At 40.3% G+C, this 18,159-nt stretch overlaps 1 protein-coding gene across 2 annotated transcripts in view; it reads left to right on the forward strand.

The window, feature by feature from the left end:
* il11ra (interleukin 11 receptor, alpha) overlaps nucleotides 1-18,159 on the forward strand; it is a 45,059-nt gene continuing 26,900 nt past the window's right edge. For both annotated transcript variants that reach the window (XR_007034986.1, XM_047344494.1), the window contains exon 1: nucleotides 1-108. The gene's annotated coding sequence lies outside the window, so the exon portion shown is untranslated. The remainder of the gene's footprint in view (nucleotides 109-18,159) is intronic.

Consider the following 18,159-nt stretch of genomic DNA (forward strand, 5'->3'; position numbering starts at 1 on the left):
TGCTCCTCTCCTGTCCCGCCGCTCCGTCTCCAGTCTCTCCGGGGGAACAGCCATGGAAGGCGACAACATAATAATGCCCGTCTGACTCGGCGGAGGAGGCTTTTCAAGGTGAGTGGTGTCGAGCCCCGGGAGGAGAGAGGGCACGTTAGCGGGCAGGAAGTTGTCCTGGCGGGGGGAGAAAAGTTTGTCCGCCCGGGCAGGAGCGGGAGCAAAGGGGAGGAGGAGGAGGAGGAGGGGGATTTACTCCGGGGTTCACGGTGTGGATGTCCCGCTGCTTGCTTACGTGTTGCTCCCTGTTTAGATCGTGAAGCGTCCAAAAACACCTCCATTGTTATTTAATGTGCAACATGCTCGAATTGAACTTTGGGGCTTTTATTCTGGAAGTTGTTGGAAGACAGAAGCAGCAGCAAAAAAAAAAATCAAATATGATTATTAATATTTGATGTTTTTCTTTTTACTTGATTTGAAGTTTGTTATTAGAGTTATATTCAATAAATATCTGTGGGATTTGATTTTTTTTTTTTGTGGCGTATTTATTGTGTAATTAGATAAATTGTTGGTGTTCAAATTTAATTTTAGAGGTTTTGTTTTGGAAGTTGTTGGAAGATAGAAGCTGCAAACAAGCAAAAAAAAAATCAAATATCATTATTATTTGATGTTTTTTACTTGATTTAAAGTTTGTTGTAAGAGTTATATTCAATAAATCTGTGTGATTTGATTTGTTTTTGTGACAAATATAATGTGTAATTAGTTAAATTGTTGGTTTTCAAATTGTTGGACGACAGAAGCAGTAATATTATTATTACTTAAGAAACTTGGCTTGATTTAACGTTTGTTATGAGAATTATATTCAATCAATATGTTGTTATATTGATGTGTTTTTGTGGCATTTCAAGGAAAATAGTTGGAGCTTTTGTTTTGGAAGTTGTTGGAAACAACTTGTTTTGCTGTAAACAAGCAAACAAATGTAATATCATTATCAGTAGATTCATTTAGCAGGATTTAAAGTTTGTTATGAGAGTTTTAATCAACCAGTATGTGGGATGTGTTGGTTTGACACAGTTTATAAACTGTTGGTGTCACATGTTGCCTGCAGCTGTGTTTTGGGCTCAAATTTGATTTTAGAGCTTTTATTTTGAAAGTTGTGTGAAAACAGATGGTGCACACAAGCCAAAATCAAATATTATTATTATTATGTAAGACATTAAGCTTGATTTAAAGTTTGTTATCTTTCTTGTAATCAATCAATAGGTGTGATTTGATGGTTTTTTTTACGGCATATTTAATGTCAAATGATTGTGATGGTTCTTGATGCTACATGTTGCTGTAGCTGTTTGACCTTTTATTTTGAAAGTTGTTGGAAGAAAGAAGCAGCACACAAGCAAACAATCAAATATTGTTTTTAGCAAATACACATGGCTTGAGTAACAGTTTGTAATTATTGTTATACTCAATCAATATGTGTGATGTTTTTCAGCTGTATGAAACAATACACAACAATCAGCCAAAACATAAATATATGTAACCTCTGTAATATTGGTGTATATTGTGTTTTATGGGGATAATGAGGAAGTAAAGTAAAGATAGTAGAAAGCTTGTTTTTCCCTCTACTTGTTCTGCGTCTATCTCTAGAACCCAAGCAAAAAAACACTGCAGCATATAAATCAATCACTGGAATCATGATAAGCACTTGTTGATGTGATAAACAACACTGCTCTTCATCTTGCGCTTTCCATTTGTATATAAATGTGTGCAATTACAGCCCCGGGGAAACAGTAAAGGTTAACGTCCTGCAAATAGAAACAACTACAGTGTACACATACCCAGACAGAGACAGTGGGACGGGGTCTCGCTACAGATGTGCATTCCTTCAGCCAGCGCAGCGATCGCGCCTTTAAATAGAGCTCAACAGGAATGCAAACAGTCCAAGCAGAAAGATGAAGCCTCTCCGGTGTAGGAGAGGTGAGGACGGTGGTGGAAGGAGGCAGAGAGACGAAGCAGAAAGCTCTGTTGTTCAAAAGAACATCAGATATTTGCTTTTTCTCGAATGTCTCCGCAATCAAAACCAAAATTTCGGTTAAACTTGTGCTGTAACATCACAAATTTACAGCTTAAAGCCATCAGGAAAGACAAAGAGGTCATTTAGAGGAACGACTATAATGTGGGAACTTGCATCACAAGGTTGCACCTTGCATATCAGGGCTAGGATTAGGTAACCTGATGTCAAAGTACGCTGGTGTTTATCAAACACACCGCCCGCCCTGTGATGCCCTAAAGAGATGATCTAGTGAAAGGCGAAAGTATGTTTACGCACACGAGGAATTCGAGTCTCGCTCTGAACGTACTCCCACACAAGAACTATGTGTCAAGAAGACACAAGGGGATTTCGCCAAAACAATGACAAACATAATGTAATGATGAGATACGTAACGTTGGACAGAGCACATCAGGGCGATTTTAATTTGTTTTGTTCTCATACTTCACTTTTTAATTGTTTATTTTTTTAAATGGGCAGAAAATGTCAAATCTGATATGAATCAGGGCCGGCGATCAGAGAGGATGTGATTGTCTTGATTAATGCAGAGCTGTATGTAAGACTGTGTTCAAGCCAAAGTAAGTTAGTGAGATCCCCGGATTGCACTGTGTTTGTGGGTGTTTTCAAGTATCCAGCTGGAATCGTTTATGTAGAACATCAACACCAAACGTAAAAGCATTTCTCCCCTATTTTTGTTTCTAGCATATCATACTTAAAATAGTTTTAGCATATTTTTCAAGGATCTGTGGTTCTTATCTATTTGACTCCATGGCAGATTGTAATCTGTTGTATTTTGTTGCGTGAAGTGTTACTGGTTTGTTCAGCACGTAGACGTCATGGTCAGGTATCAGGTTGATTGGTTGTTGGCTGTTGTTACCATTTAAAATTATTCTGAAAAGAAAGAAGGACTCACACTCATCAGCCAGTTTGTTCAGCCAGTCCTTCAGAGTTTATATATCCAAGGTTTTCAGTGGTTCCTGCTTTTACTCATTATTTAGCTAATTTAACCTCATCAATTGAGTATATGCAGAGAGTTGGCGTTTTGTTGTTCCGTCCGTCCCAGCCAGAGTCATTATTAGCTGTGTTTCCACAGCAGGAACTTTACCCATGTTGCTGTAGTGTTGCTTGATTTATTTTTCCGTAATTGTTGTATAGTCTCCTGCATTACTGCCACTTGGTGGACTGTTTTAGCCTCAGTTGTTGATACGTCAGCAGGCAAATTTGACTTATCTCTGATGGTTTTAAGGCTGCAGGGGAAAGGCAGGTGAATAACAGTCTGCAGGAGCCTTATTCCCTTTATAAGTGTTCCTGGGAATATACGTTCCAGGTACTTTTAAACATGGCAGACTGTGTTGAGAGAAGACAAACCTCTGGCCTCTCTCTGCCTCATCTCTTTTCAATTACGAGAGATTTTCCTGGATTTCACTTCAGACTCTGGGTGGCCTGATATAGTTTTATGCTCTAGTCCGTCACAGTCTTAACATATCAGCTCTTTTACTGGGTTTACCACTTTACCACAGTGAAACTAAAAGTACACAGAGAAGGACAAACCTAAGACACCTTGCTGTTTACCGCTGGGGAGCGTACCCATGGATTAAAGTCTCTTTCTCTCCATATAAATAGAAGACTTGAGAGTATTTATGATTTACAAACATTGTGACCAAAGAGCTTGTAAAAAAACTATTTACAAATACACGTTTGTAAAACATACAGAGAACAAATGTGCTCTTTGGACTCTGAGGTTACACACGTATACAAAAGCAGAAAAGGGAAATCCGAGGTGCTCAGAAACGCCTTGTTTCATAGCTTTTGCAGAACTGATACATGTTTTTTATTTAATTCTTTCTCAGGGAGAAAGTTTTCAAACGTGAAATCTTCAAAAAAAAACTAAATAGTGTACACATGTAAACTTCATGTAAACTGCAGTGTTGACAAGGTGGAGGATTCACACTATGGTTCTGAGAAATATACTAAAGCAGAGTCTGGTGAGCTGGTTCTTCCCTATAACACATTTATTAAGAGAAAGTAGTCGGGAGTAATCAACCGATTACTTTGAGTTAATCAACCGATTAATCACATGAATGCGTAGAGGAATAATTATTAATCAGAGACAGGAATTTAAACTACACTGGCCCCATTGTTTCATAAAAAGCCTAATGTCTTTTTTAAGCAACTGAATAAACTGAGGCGTAGAATTGTGCTGCATAGTCGGACTTACTGTCTTTTGTTCACTTTCTGTAGTGCAGCTCAGTTAAGCTCAAGTCACCTCCAAACACCTCAATCTACTCTGAGAAAGGTGCTGTTATTCAGCTGATTCCCTGCAGGCAGCTCCCACTGGCAGTCCGATCGCTGCACTCGCTCGGGCCAAGAACCACATGCGCACACACACATCCACACAAAGTATCCAGCGTCTCCACTTAGACCTTGACACAGACTCGTGCGTGCACATATACATGCACAGGCGCAAACCCAGACGATCCCATATGCATGCACATAGAGCTAAACCCAATCCAAGCCGCCATAGTCTCTTCTCCACACACTCATATTTCACTAGTCACACACACAAGGCCCACGGCAATCAACTTTAAATTAGAGAGAACGCTGCTCCAAGAACTTGAGTGGTGCTTGCCAGGTCTGAGGCCATAACTGTTCTTGGTGTGTGTGTGGGTGTGTGTGAGAGGGAGAGAGAGAGACAGAAGGAGCCAGCTCTTGATATTAAACCAACTTTGAGGGGCCTAGATTGGGGGTTTTCTCCTCCTCTGTGCTGCTGTTCATGCACTTTGTCCCCGTGTGTTTAACTGTTCCCTGCGCTCGAGGAGTCATTTCGCGACTAGTCACTGAGTTGCAAGTTATTTGAGTCCAACCTGGCTTCAATTTAATTTCTACCTCTGCCACGATTGTCCACTTTTGCTACATTTCTCAGCCACAGATCCAAGCCACAAGGTCAAGCCACTTAAGTTTGGCTTGACCCTGTGGTTTCGGAGCTGTGGCCTCTTCTGAGGGCTGCTGACCAGTAAGGACGGTGATAGTAAAAGTGTGACAATATGGGTTTTTTTCCATGGAAGAAGATTTGTTGTGTGCTCCTCGAGCAGCTAAAGCCACTGTCACTGTTAACTCTGCCCGTTCCATAATAAACGTCTCCCTGTATGAATCCATGTTGAATCACGGCTGGATGTGGCAGTGCTGCAAAGAAACCCTCCTCGCTCTTTGATATACGGTGCCTGATGCCAAACATCTGAAGTTTGCTGCATCTGTTTCTGATAGAAAAACTGACTTATGCCAGCGGACTCCATTTGTTACGATGGAAATATGTCAAAATGATCTCAGATCGTCTGCATTTCATCTGTTAGCGTATGTAGGAGTATAATGTATGGCTATATAAGAGCACTAAAGAGCAAGCCATATCATGGAAATTCACCATAATTTAAAGACTCCAGATAAATTCAATTTAAGAATGTTTAAGAATGAAGTTATGTTATATTTAATGGCACATTAACATTGAAACAAGCTGTGTGGATGCATGATTTATATTCACAGTAATCCTCCTATATGGACATATATATATCACTCTCTCAACAGCGGTTTTCCAACTCACTGGCAACATAAATTACATTAAACATTGTCTCTTGCGTTGCATTTCAAGGCCAAACAAAGGCACATCTGCTACTGAAGTTCCAGGGCGGAGACAGCACTATTTGGGGTAATGGCGTATTTTCTGTCATCTTCTTTCACGCCTGTGTATTTAACTTGACGTGTCATCGTCGCAGCTGTGAGAGAAGAAGGAGAGTACCAAGTTTAAATCTACACCTAATGTGGTGGATCAGTTTCTGAACTCATTGTTGTTCATTGTGTCCATTGATTTATAGAAGTTGGTCTTTTATTACAACCCTGCAAGGTTCGGTATCAGTTTACTAGATGGAAAACGTTAGATACAGTGTAAAGGAGGTGGAGGAGAGAAAACGTGTAGAATCTGCGTAGTGTGGCACACCAAACTTTAGAAAAATACCAATTCAATTTCTTGTATTTACAAAAGTATGAATGCATAGAAGATGTTTTTGTGCATTGCCAAAATGTTGACTAGCAATAAACCGTAATTGTCAGTAATCCCAACTTTGTTCTGTCATGCAAAAGTATGGCCTCATTTTTCAGAGTGGTGATGAAGGCTGGTTTACAACAGTAGAGGACTGGCTGATGTTGACAGCTCCACTCTATCCTTATCACTCATCGGGATGAATAACTGTGGACTTGTGAATAACCACATGCACTCTCCAAAAGTTCCAGGAAAGAAAAATGTTAAAGACAGTACTTCCTTCCCATGCAAATGTGCTTTATGATTCTCTTGACCTCTCACGGATCTGCACTGCAGGAACCAACTGCACTTTTATCAACTGGTAACAGACACAGTTAGAATTTTCTTTCATTTTGAGTGTCATGTTTGACTGTGACCAACATAACTTCATATTATTTCAGAAATGACCATTTTCATAACGAATGTGCAGACATGGCTGGTTTCTAGCGACTGTACCACCCTGTTCATTGTAGTGTTGACTGTGGATATACAGCTAACTGGATTATTCAAGTTTGCCATCTCTTAGTTTGTGCTGGAATAAAAACACTGATTGCTTTTATATAAAACTCTGCCTCTAAATCACAAGTGGTGCCAAACCAGCGTGAAGAATACTGAGGATTGATTTACAAGCTGCTGCAGCAAAAAAAAAAAAATGCATGAGCGTTTTGGCTGCTCTATGTTGACTCCCTCCCTGCAGGTGTTCATATTTACCGTCACTGCCATCCCCCCAAATGTTCTCGTTGTGAACCTGATGCCTGAAGTGAAATTAAAGCGTTTTTTTTTTTCTCGTTTTTTTCGTCAGCTAAGCACATTGATCCACCATCTTGTTATTTGAAGAGGTTCATTAATGCAGACTCACAGTGACATCTCAGTAGGGTTTTATTTGCCGAGGCAGCGATGAGATCCGAGAGTAAAGGTAAAGAAGAGATACGGAGCTCTTATTTTTTGACTTGCAGCGGTTTTATATCTGTCTCCACTACAAAAAGCCTGTAGTGGATTTCTTTTGGGTGTATATGGACTTTGGTGCCAAAATAAGTATTCTACAATACAAAAGACATCAATCTTTATTCCCTTAAGTGTGGCTTGTAGGCAGCTTTTTCTAGCTTTTGACTCCTGCAGCGCTGGCAGTCAGCCAAAAAGGTTACAGCATGGTTATACATTTGGAACTGTGGATCATTCAATTGTAGGATCTTTACGAGCTACTCTGATTTTGCAGGTTCTGATTCCGTGTAGAGTTAGGATTTGGCATGAATATATTTATTTTTGTATTTGGTTGTACCATAAATAACACACTTTACATCTGTGTTGTGTGTGTATGTTGTTTTGTTTTGCATGATTGAATAAATGTAAACCCTTAAACACCCGTGCAAAAGGGGAAGAGTCCGTTTTGAATGTGGGGGACTTTTGCTGATTTGCATGATTTGCATGCGTGTATCCGTTGTAAGGAAAATATTTTCTTTGGAATAGAACTGAGCTGAAACAGTTAATTAGTCTAAAAGGAGATGAAACTGCAATTTCAGATTTGACAATTTGATGCTTTTTGTTCGTTGTTTTTGGTTTTGGACTTTTGAATTTAAATATGTTAACTATGATTTTGGAAAACTGCAATGCAAATCTTTTTGCAGTAAAATGTTGTTGGTTGTTGAGAAAACATTTAGCTGATTAATCAGTAATTACAATTTTGAGTTATATACCTTGTCCTGTATATTTCTGGGCATTTTAACTTAATTTTGATAAAGACAGGAAACAGGGTGAGAGGTTGCCTGACTATGTCTTCTTTTTAATATTATTTGTCCGAGTTACAACCCCTCTCCTCTGATTTAAGTTTATTAATAAAATAGTTTTACTGTCACCCTCCACTCAGAAATCAGGACAGGATGGGAGGTTTGCGACCTCCCTGAACAAAGTTATGTTTTCACATCCATCTACATAAGCAGGAAAGGTATTCTCTCTCAAATCCCAGTTTAACATCTGGATGTAACAACGGGATTTTATGACATCACAACTTTTTTGTGTGAAGGAATTTTTCCTTCTTTAGGTCATCAGGTTGTATTAGTCAATGTTTCCACAGCAATTGTTTGTTGTGTGCTTGAGGAATAGCTGATAGAGTCAGTCAGGCCCGGCACCCAATAATAGTTTCCATAGCAGCAGAGGTTATAAAGATATGGTATGCCGAGCCTCCGGATCAAGGCTGTGAACAGTCATAACACAGGGGCCCTTCCACTCTGGGATTTCCATCGGGAAAGTATTGCATGAATTACACTGCATGATTTAGGTGCATGATTTATTGTTACCTAGTGGAATCCTAACACATGTACGGGTATGTCCAGAAGTCCCATGAAGAATACCCCTATTTGGAACTGTAGTACATTTTGTATGGGTTAAAATACTTAGGAATTTAATGGCATTACACAGTGTATCGCTCATCTCTTTTCCCCTTGATGACTAGAACTTCAATAAATATTTCTGTGTAAGACATCTGGCATCTAATGAATCTTCTTCCATCACGAGTAAACATGCTCCATCACACTCTGGAGGCCAATCACGGTCCACAGTGTTGGATGATATGGAAACTTGAAACTTGTAGTTCTCATACACTGAGAAAAAACCTGTCAGTGGAAAAGGAGACGTCTTGTATCCAATGAATTAATACATATTTGTGTATTCATAGATTATGTACTTTTGAATTTAGGTTTATTAAACTTTTTTGTGAAAAATCAAATAGGAATTATTCTGAATTGCTATGTTTCTTTTTCCTTTTTACTAAAATGTTGTCTTTAACGTAGTGTTGATCATTTGTTTTACATGATTGTCAAATTAAATCTTCCTCATTCCTCTTGATTGATTTTACACTTTGGGTAAGTTTCGATACAATGGAGCTTGTTTTTCTTCTTGTTGAAGAACGGCTTGGAAAAAGGAGAAAAACCCTGATGCATCCAATTGTGTTGATCGAGTGCAGACACTTAAAGCAAGAATCCAGAAGGAGAAGAATTTTGATGCTTGGCACTCCTATTAACTCTTTTATGTAGCTCAAGACAAGAGTTGCAGAAAAAACGGCTAAAATGCAATGGTGGGTGGTCTTAAAGATTTAGAGGGCCACCCTTTGTTTAGCAAATGTGACGACTCACCACTTTGGGTAGAAGCATCATTTTAGTGCCTGAAAGTGTGAGAGAAGCATGTGAAGCAGTTAGGAGCGTTTCACCGGACCACGTTGTGTTCATGTGTTTCCGTTGCAACCAGGCGACTATTTTTACTGGACTGATCATACATAATTGATACACTTGTCCGTTTGAATTATGTGAGAGTCAGTTAAGATGGAGCAAAAATTGTCTCTCTCTGTGTGTGTGTGTGTGTGTGTGTGTGTGTGTGTGTGTGTGTGTGTGTGTGTGTGTGTGTGTGTGTGTGTGTGTGTGTGTGTGTGTGTGTGTGTGTGTGTGTGTGTGATGACGTAATTGTGTTGGAATGTCAACAGAGAATAAGTATGAACCTGCTCCAACTTCTACCACACATTGCCTCCTTTCTTCTCTCGCTCTCCTTTCAGTTTTGTTTCTCCCTCGCTCACTCCTAACCCATCCTCTTTCTCCTTACTGCTCCCTCTTTATTGTTTTATTGGCTCTTTGTCAATCTTACCCCCCCCAAACTGCCTTTCACCCCTGCATCTGCTGTGTTTGTTGTCTTCATGGAGCGTTAGCCGCCTTAAAAGGAATCCAAATGTGTGTTATCGAGCATAGTAATCGTATCTGATCTGGCAGCCAGGTGGCAGAAACAAATGAGGATGAAGCCAAGATTACTCAAGCAATGTCTCTTGGAGTAGCCCCCCTTCACAATGCAGGTGAAGTGTCCAAATGGACGTTTTGGACAAGATGAGGTCTGATTTAAATTTTTTTTATTTCTCATGAAGTTTTGTTAGTTGGTTAATTCGAGGAAAATCGTGTGACACTTCAAATGTGGATATACAGTTCTGGAGGAGTGGGACATATACCTTGTCTTTGTGCAGTTTAATCTGTCAGTCCATGTAGAGTAGATACACAGATTCATGTAGAACCTGTGGTGGCCTCTGGGTAGAAACCTGGCGGTGCAACATGTTGGACTCTGTGGATGTAGAAATAAAGGGCTTGTTTTATGGTAATGGGAATTTAATGATTCTTGTAGTTTCAGGTGAACTGAACTTCTTCCAATGTTCTTGGAGGTTTGGATTTCAATCAATGCATAAAAAGGTGGATTAAGTACTATTTGTCTTTTCTAAGTAAATTGTCATCATTATGAATAGTAAAGGCTGATTACGATTGATCTGAATCATGTCTGTGCACACATGCTCAATATATCACATTGTACCCACACAGTTGATGGGAGTTGGCTGAATATGGCATCATCTACCAACTGTGTGGAAATTGTTGTGCCAAACCCAATATTCTTTTGAAGACAGTTTTATAGCCTGGGTTTAGGGTTGGTTGCAGTGAGTCAAGCAGGCAGCGTTGACATCAGTGCATTACAAAAACACTGCTCACCCAGTGCTGGAAAACAATGTTTGGCAAGAAAATCTGCTGTTTCAATCTTGAATAGATCGATATGACAAATGGTCCTTGGCCTTTGGTTTATTTTGCCAATTGCATGGTGTTAAACAGGTTGTTTATATTTGAGAGTCAAGAGATATGGATGCATGAAGATGTGCAGCAGCTAGAACTGTTCTTGTGCTTTTTTTCGAGGCAGAGTAGGAGAAGCAACCAGCTCTTTACTAGTTAACTGACGGCCTGGCATCTTCTCGAGGTTGAAGAACCAAACCTTTTTGAGGTTGGAAACAAACTGCAGCTTTCGGTCAATGCACTATTCATGCGCTGACCTGGATTCAGCTGCTAAATGATGAAAATACTGTCCATGAGACAAAATGTTGGATCGGATGACACATTACAAAACAGTGGCGAGGAGAAACATGGCCTCTGTAACCTTAGATAAGCATATTTGATGACCAAGAAGACTCCGTTTAGTGAAATGATGTTAAGAAGGAGGGTTTTCCCTGAGTCAACATTGTGTTAGGTAACATTACAGTCGGCGGCTGCAGCAGCACAGCAGAGACCAGGTCTTGCCTTGTTGATGCATTGTCACACTTGGATCTGATCATTTTGCAAGTGCATATATGTACTTAATCCACATGTTGCCAAATGCTCCTAATGTAATTTAGGCAACGTCAAGAAGAGGAGAAAACCCCCAGGAGCTTATATCAGTATTTTTTGTCCAATCAGTAAAGACAAGATACTCGAAACGCCTATGAATCGATTCCACTCCCTTGCTGGGCTCGGAAGTGGTGTTTACTTGGTTCCATCATTTAGTACGTGCCTTTTAGATTGGGAGAGTGACCACAGAAAACGTTTAGATGTGGACAGAGGAAGCGACATTGACCCTGGAAGGCGGTCTGGAGAGCATGGCCTGGGAGGAGTACACACAATTCTCTAGTGACATTGAACTCATGGACGTGGACAGTTCCTGGATATCACGAGGACATTGGTATTCTAGGAAAGATAGTTGAGATACCTCAATAACAAACCATTAGGTGATACCTTAAAAGGGTTATTTGGGGCTGTGGAATACGACGAAAAGCGTATATCTTGATAGCGACTATTTCATAAACTGGATAATGATGCACACTCCAACCTCTCGAATGGGTATATTTGGTCTATGTTTTTGCAGACGTAAATTGAGACGAGCCATTATCGCCACACATCTTTATGACAATGTGCAGCGGGCCGGGCAGAAGTCCAAGTCTGGAGTTTGTTTTGATTTCTCAACTTACTCATCTGCTGACTCTCTCCGCCCTGTTTGACATGATTCTAATGTTGATGGTAAAATAGGTTGGTGGTGATTAAGTTTTGAGTTTTCTGGTTTTCATATCAGACTGTTTCTACCCAAACCACTAACTCTCTTTTGGTTAAAAGCTCCTCTGTTTGTCTTGGCTTGTCTGAGTCGGAAATACACTCACATCTATTTGTTTGTGTTGCGTTTATGCTAATTTCCTTCCTGCATCCGTGCCGTGTGGAGAAATGTAAATAACCTACCGAAGGATTAAAAATATTTTATTGTAACTAGTCTAATGTGTTTTTATACATTTTGTATTATAGTTTTAGTGTTGTATTAATTTGCAGTGTGTTTTAAGTGTCAATCCCACTGATAAATAGCCAATTAGCCCACTGGGGACCAATAAAGTTATCGATTGATTGTCAAAGGATTCAAATCTTCTTATCATGTCACTAAACTTGTAACATTATAAACAGTACATTTGGTTCAGGTTGTTCGTCAGATGCCATAAACTAGTGAGATCTTGCAGATATTAATCTGGTTTGACAGATTTTAACTCTGAAAAGGTTCCTCCCTCCTGGCGCTGCTTTTGATCTTACACAGGCTCTTGAATCTATGTCCTGGATCACTCCAGAGACACACACACAAACACACACACAGTGACTCAAAATCAACAAACTTTGAAACCTAGTCATGGCGGCACACCATATCTGCTCTTATATCTCAAGCAAACTGGTTGGACAGTCGTTTGTGAGCCAGGAAGCAAACACTTCTCTTTAATTATAACAGATTTATTCAAACAGAAGTTCGATTCTGCTTCCAGCAAATAATTGACAATAATGAGGTTGTTGTTGCCTTTTTTTTTCTTTCCTCCTTTCCATGGCTCATACTGTAACCCACTTACCCGGCTGCTTTAGTTCACATAGAGTGTGTTTGCTCCGCTGTCGGGTTCTGTTTGAATAGTCTCTAGAATCTGAGGTGAACAGTGCAGATGAGCTTTATGAGTATTGGCTTTAGCCTGCCATGTATAAGATCTGTTTGCCCCTCTGTCTGCCTTGGCTGAATAGTCCTACTGTAGATCCTTCAGTGTACACTGCAGCTCCAGTGTGTGTGTGTGTGTGTGTGTGTGTGTGTGTGTGTGTGTGTGTGTGTGTGTGTGTGTGTGTGTGTGTGTGTGTGTGTGTGTGTGTGTGTGTGTGTGTGTGTGTTCGCCCGGCATACAGTATATGGGGGCTTTTTGCTTTACTGTGTGATCTTCTTGCCTGATCCCGTCTCTGAGATTTTGCCTCCGCTTGGCAGGAAAACTATGCCGCCTAAAGTATTTTTGCCTTTTGCTTTTATTTTTTGTTTTTCCATGGTTTATGGTGGATGTTCAGAATGATATGTGGTAGCCCATCTGTGCTGGCTTCTATATAATTTTTTTTTCTAGGGAAACATCTGTGTTGCTTGGTGAGTTTGTGCCACAAAATGTTGAAAGCAGTAGGAATAAACTGGACTGTGACACAATTAAAGAAAACAGTGTTTGTTCTGTCCTTGGTCTGTCTTTTTAGGTTTCAGCCAATTAACAAGAAATCAGACATCCTTTCAAAAGGTTTCTCCATTTTGCTCTTCATATTAAATTGTGTGGGCAGGTTTCCAATTATCTCTAAGGTTTTTTGGTCTGTGCTGTAAAGAATGATAAGACTTTTATTTTTTATGATGATTTGTCGATACGACCGGTGTTTCCATTCACTGTAGCCTCCTTTATTGCTCTGTTTATTTATTTATGGTACATCTCTTTCTTTCCTGCCACTTTCCTTGTTCCCTCCTTCATTCCTCTCTCTCTCTCTCTCTCTCTCTCTCTCTCTCTCTCTCTCTCTCTCTCTCTCTCTCTCTCTCTCTCTCTCTCTCTCTCTCAATTTCACTCCGTTGTCAAATCTGCAATGAATTTCATAAATCAAACACAATGAATTGTATTTAGACTTGGGTATAATTACTCCCTGTGGTCAAATGATGCAAGTTGAATGTTTAAAACTCATTTTTGCAAATGTAAACATAACGACATGAGACGTGCCAAAGGGGGTGAACGTTTTATTTGATTTCTCTTTCTTTGTTTCCATTTTTGCCATTTGGTTTTGATTTTGCTTCCTCTGACCCAATGTGCTCATTAGTTTGGCTTGTTTTTGTGTTTATCTTTAGTCTTGATTATTGGTGTGAAAGCTCCATGTTGTGGTGTTTTATGGCAGAGTATGTGCCAGTAAGTGATGGTGGTGTTTTCTTTATGAATCTGTGGTGGGTATTGGGTTACTGAGCAAACCTCAATATTTTTTTGAACAAAACATGCTTAAAGCTTTGGGGACAGAACACTGCAAAGTATTGGTCGGTATTCAACGTGTTTTAAACTCGTCTTGTGATCATGTGGTTCTTCTTTTAAATCATAATTTTTTTAACTTTCATCAAGAGAAGGGTCTTTCAGAACATGTTAAACGTCCGACCACCTGTTTCCCATTAAATATTCTCTGTGAAAGTCCAAACATGCTGTAAATCCTTCTTCTGATTTGTATATATCTTCAAGCTGGGTTTGGATATACGTTTGTGACTAACAGCACAGGCATTTACTTATATACCAAAAAATACATCGGGCTATTCTATATCTCGGTCTGTGTCTTTCTGTCTTTTCTGCTTTGTCTCGTTTCCAGCTACATTTTTTAGCAGACAGTCAGGCAGTAGTAATCAAGAAAGTATGGCTTTCTCATTTTTCTGCTCTCATAGTCCCCCCCCCTCCAGTTTGGAGTGCGCTGTGACTGGAAGTTAAACTAAGAGTTTTTCTTTGCCCTTGTGTATAGCCGAACGACTAGAGAGGTTCATTAAACACAGTTAACGCCAACCCTCTCTGTAAGTTCTCTCTTCTTCTCGCCGTTTCAAACCCTCGACCTTCTCTCACTCCTTTATTGTGTCTATGTTTTCTTTTCTTTTACCTGTTTCTCTTAGCTCCGTTACCTACTAAACTTGTTACCTACTCTTTCTCAGCGTGTCAGGACAGTCAGCCTTTCTGTAGTAGTGTAATGGGGAAAGCATGGAGTTCCCAGCAGAGTGACTCATCGCTCTGCCAAACAGGGGTCGTGTGTGTGTGTGTGTGTGTGTGTGTGTGCATGCGTGTGTGTGTGTACGTGCGTGGGTTGGTGTGTGTGGGCGGTAGGGGGTGGGTTCTCTATGTTGTGTTTATGCGTTTGTGTGTGTGTTCGTTCTAGCATGTTTGTGTAGTTTGGGTGTATATGTTTCCCATGTTTTTCCTTCCTGCTGAACACATGGTGGCGAAAGCTCTTTGCCAGCTGGGTCATCAGTCGGTGAAAGTCAAACACACACGTGAACTCACACAAACGCACTCGCATCCAATATGGTGTCTTGGGGAAACAACATCTTTAAATGTATTACTTCACATATCAGTTACTTATCTATCTCTTTGAATGTATTCCTTACTCTTATGACACTGCGCATGCTCAAGGACAGTTTTGATGTTGAAATTTTGTTTTGAAAAATGTGAAAATTGCTTTGTTAGTGAGATAGTTTTTCCCACCATGTTTTCATGTCATTGATTCATTGGCGTCAGTCTTGGGTGGCAGTAAAAAAGGGAGTTTAAGAGTGATACTTATTATGGTGATTATGAGACCATATCTTGAGTTATGAGTTCTTTTATTCGTTTAAAGTAAATCTTTATTTATATGTTATCCTATTATGTCACTGAGAAAGAGTAATAGGTCTTAAGGGTAAAAATTGTGTGTTTTTGATTATGTCTTCCTTCGCTGGATCGTTGATAGTTGTAGCTGCTGAGCCTCCAGTCTGCTTTGTACTTGGTGTCAATGAGGACAAGTGACAGTTCTCCTTAAAGCACAAACAGTCCAGTTTGTCATAACTTTTTGTATATTCATGTGCATGTGTGTTTCTCAGTGTTGCATAAAACAGCAATCTTCAACTATCTGCTTCATGTCTTTATAATTGCTCCCAGCAGCAGCGTGGCGCCAGTCAAATGTGGACGCGCATTTGCACACGCATGCACACACACACACACACACACACACACACACACACACACACACACACACACACACACACACACACACACACACACACACACACACACACACACACACGAAGAAACACACAAACTTAAAGCTACATGCAGCAGATGCTTAGTGGAGTGTGGCAAAGCACAACTGGCCAGAGACTGTGAGTTAGCCAACCTGCTGGCTTATTCAATTGGACCAGGTCTGGTACAGCTATCATCAGCAGTGTGTGTGTTTGCATGTATTAGATTCATATTTCTCCTTACGTTTTGACAGTACGCCATCACATGAGCTATCCACTGTGGTTAGAACGCAATTATTTATTTGGTTAGCACTGAAAGTAAATGCAGCTGTTACAGGATTATATAATCATGGTTCCACATTATTAGCCCCGAAACGTCAAGAATCTTAAATTTAAATCACAAAAACATATTTTTCTCTCGATTGTTTGGTCTCCGGCTGCTTGACCAGTGTTAATTTCTCTTGTCTCTCTGTGTCTGATGATGGGCTGGCAGCGCGAGGCTGGTAATTGATCACACTGCAAAGATTTGTGTGTGTATCTGTAAGTGCCTGTGGCTATGTCTGTCTGTGTGTACGGCCTTGTTGGATAACAGGGAGCAGATGTGGGTGGGTAGGTGGTGTATGTTTAAAGAGCTTGTCATTGGCTCACACAGAGCAGATGTTTGTTCGGCCATCGTCTTCCTCTGGCTACTAGCACTGCTGACTCGAGTTGGTTCTGCTACACATCAGATACGGAACCAAACAGCATAAATTTAGACCTGTACAGCGTACAAGAGCACGTTAAAGCAATCACACTCTTTTAGGATCCGTCAGCACAATGGTACTTTTACTGACTTATGCTTAGGTCAGTGTGCAGATGACTGGGAGTCTTAACCAGGACACTATCGCTATGGAATTTTCCAGACGGTAGTTATAAAGTGCTGTGGTTTACGGTAATATTCTGGCACCGGCAGCTGACTCCACTTGAACTCAGCCCAGACATTTAAGCATAGTTAAACATGTTGCGAGGTGAGATCACATCTACAGATGATGTTATTTGTGGAAAAGGTTCCTCTTTCACCTATTTGTACTTTGTTCATTTAGTTTCAATCTAGAAAACCAGAGCTTGTTAACAAATGTCCCAGGAGCTTTTCCTGCAGCTGAGTCGGTTAAAGCTGCTTATTGCGAGTTTCTTTTTCAAATAGTGTGAGGTGCTGTTGTTTACTGTCAGCCAGACCATGCTTGTGCAATTAGCCCCACTACTAAGGCAGGAGCCCTCTGTAGTCGGTGAGAAACCGGAGCCTCACGTATCATTACATCGTCTCTTCGGAGGAGTTGTGGTTTCAGGTCTGCAAAGTTTAAAGGGAGCCCCTCTCCTTCACACAAAACACTGCTCCTGAAACTACTGAACTTGTGTAACTCCTCGTCAGAAGTCCGGCTCATACTTTCACATCACTGTGTTTTCTTGTAACATCGCAAAACACTTGCATAATAGCAGCTAGTCTGGCACGCCCCCTGACAAAGCAAGGTAAAGGGAGAGCAGAGGCTGATATTTCCCACATGTGTGGAAAGAGGTTGACCAATCACAACAGAGTGGGCCAGCTGGTCAATCAGAGCAGACTGGGCTTTGTTGGGAGGGCGGCCTTAAGAGGAGTTGCAGCTATGGACAGTATGAGGACAGAGATGTTTTCTGAACATAACAGCATGTAAACCTTTTTGTAGTAATAACTTAAATTTTGAATTTTGAATTTGAATATCCGCATAATATGTATCCTTTAAGATTTTGGGATAATGGTGCCACGAAATAAAGTTGTAAGAAGCTCAAACAGTAGCTCACCTTTGCACAGTTGGCCGGTCACGATATGAACTATGTGTATGAAGGTTAGCTTGTTGAGTCTATGGGAATAGCTACACACTATTACATTTGTAACAGCGCCACCTCCTGCAAAACTGAAGGTTTGCTGAAATGGATACACAGCTGATGTACACAGCCCTACGATTTTGAACACAATGCAGTCATTGGAGCATAAAAACAACAATGATTTTGTAACCCAACATGATTTTCTCTGCCTTACATAACCACAAGATTTTAGAACAATAGCCTGGTTTTACACAATGTTGCCTTTGTGTGCTCGGAGGTTAAGGTGCAAGTCAATAGGAGGAGTGCTCAATCAGTCCCAAAGCTTGACTCTAAAACTCTTTTAACGAGTTTTTGAACCATG

Source organism: Hippoglossus stenolepis, chromosome 18 (genome assembly GCF_022539355.2).
Source record: "Hippoglossus stenolepis isolate QCI-W04-F060 chromosome 18, HSTE1.2, whole genome shotgun sequence".
Classification (NCBI taxonomy): Eukaryota; Metazoa; Chordata; class Actinopteri; order Pleuronectiformes; family Pleuronectidae; genus Hippoglossus; species Hippoglossus stenolepis.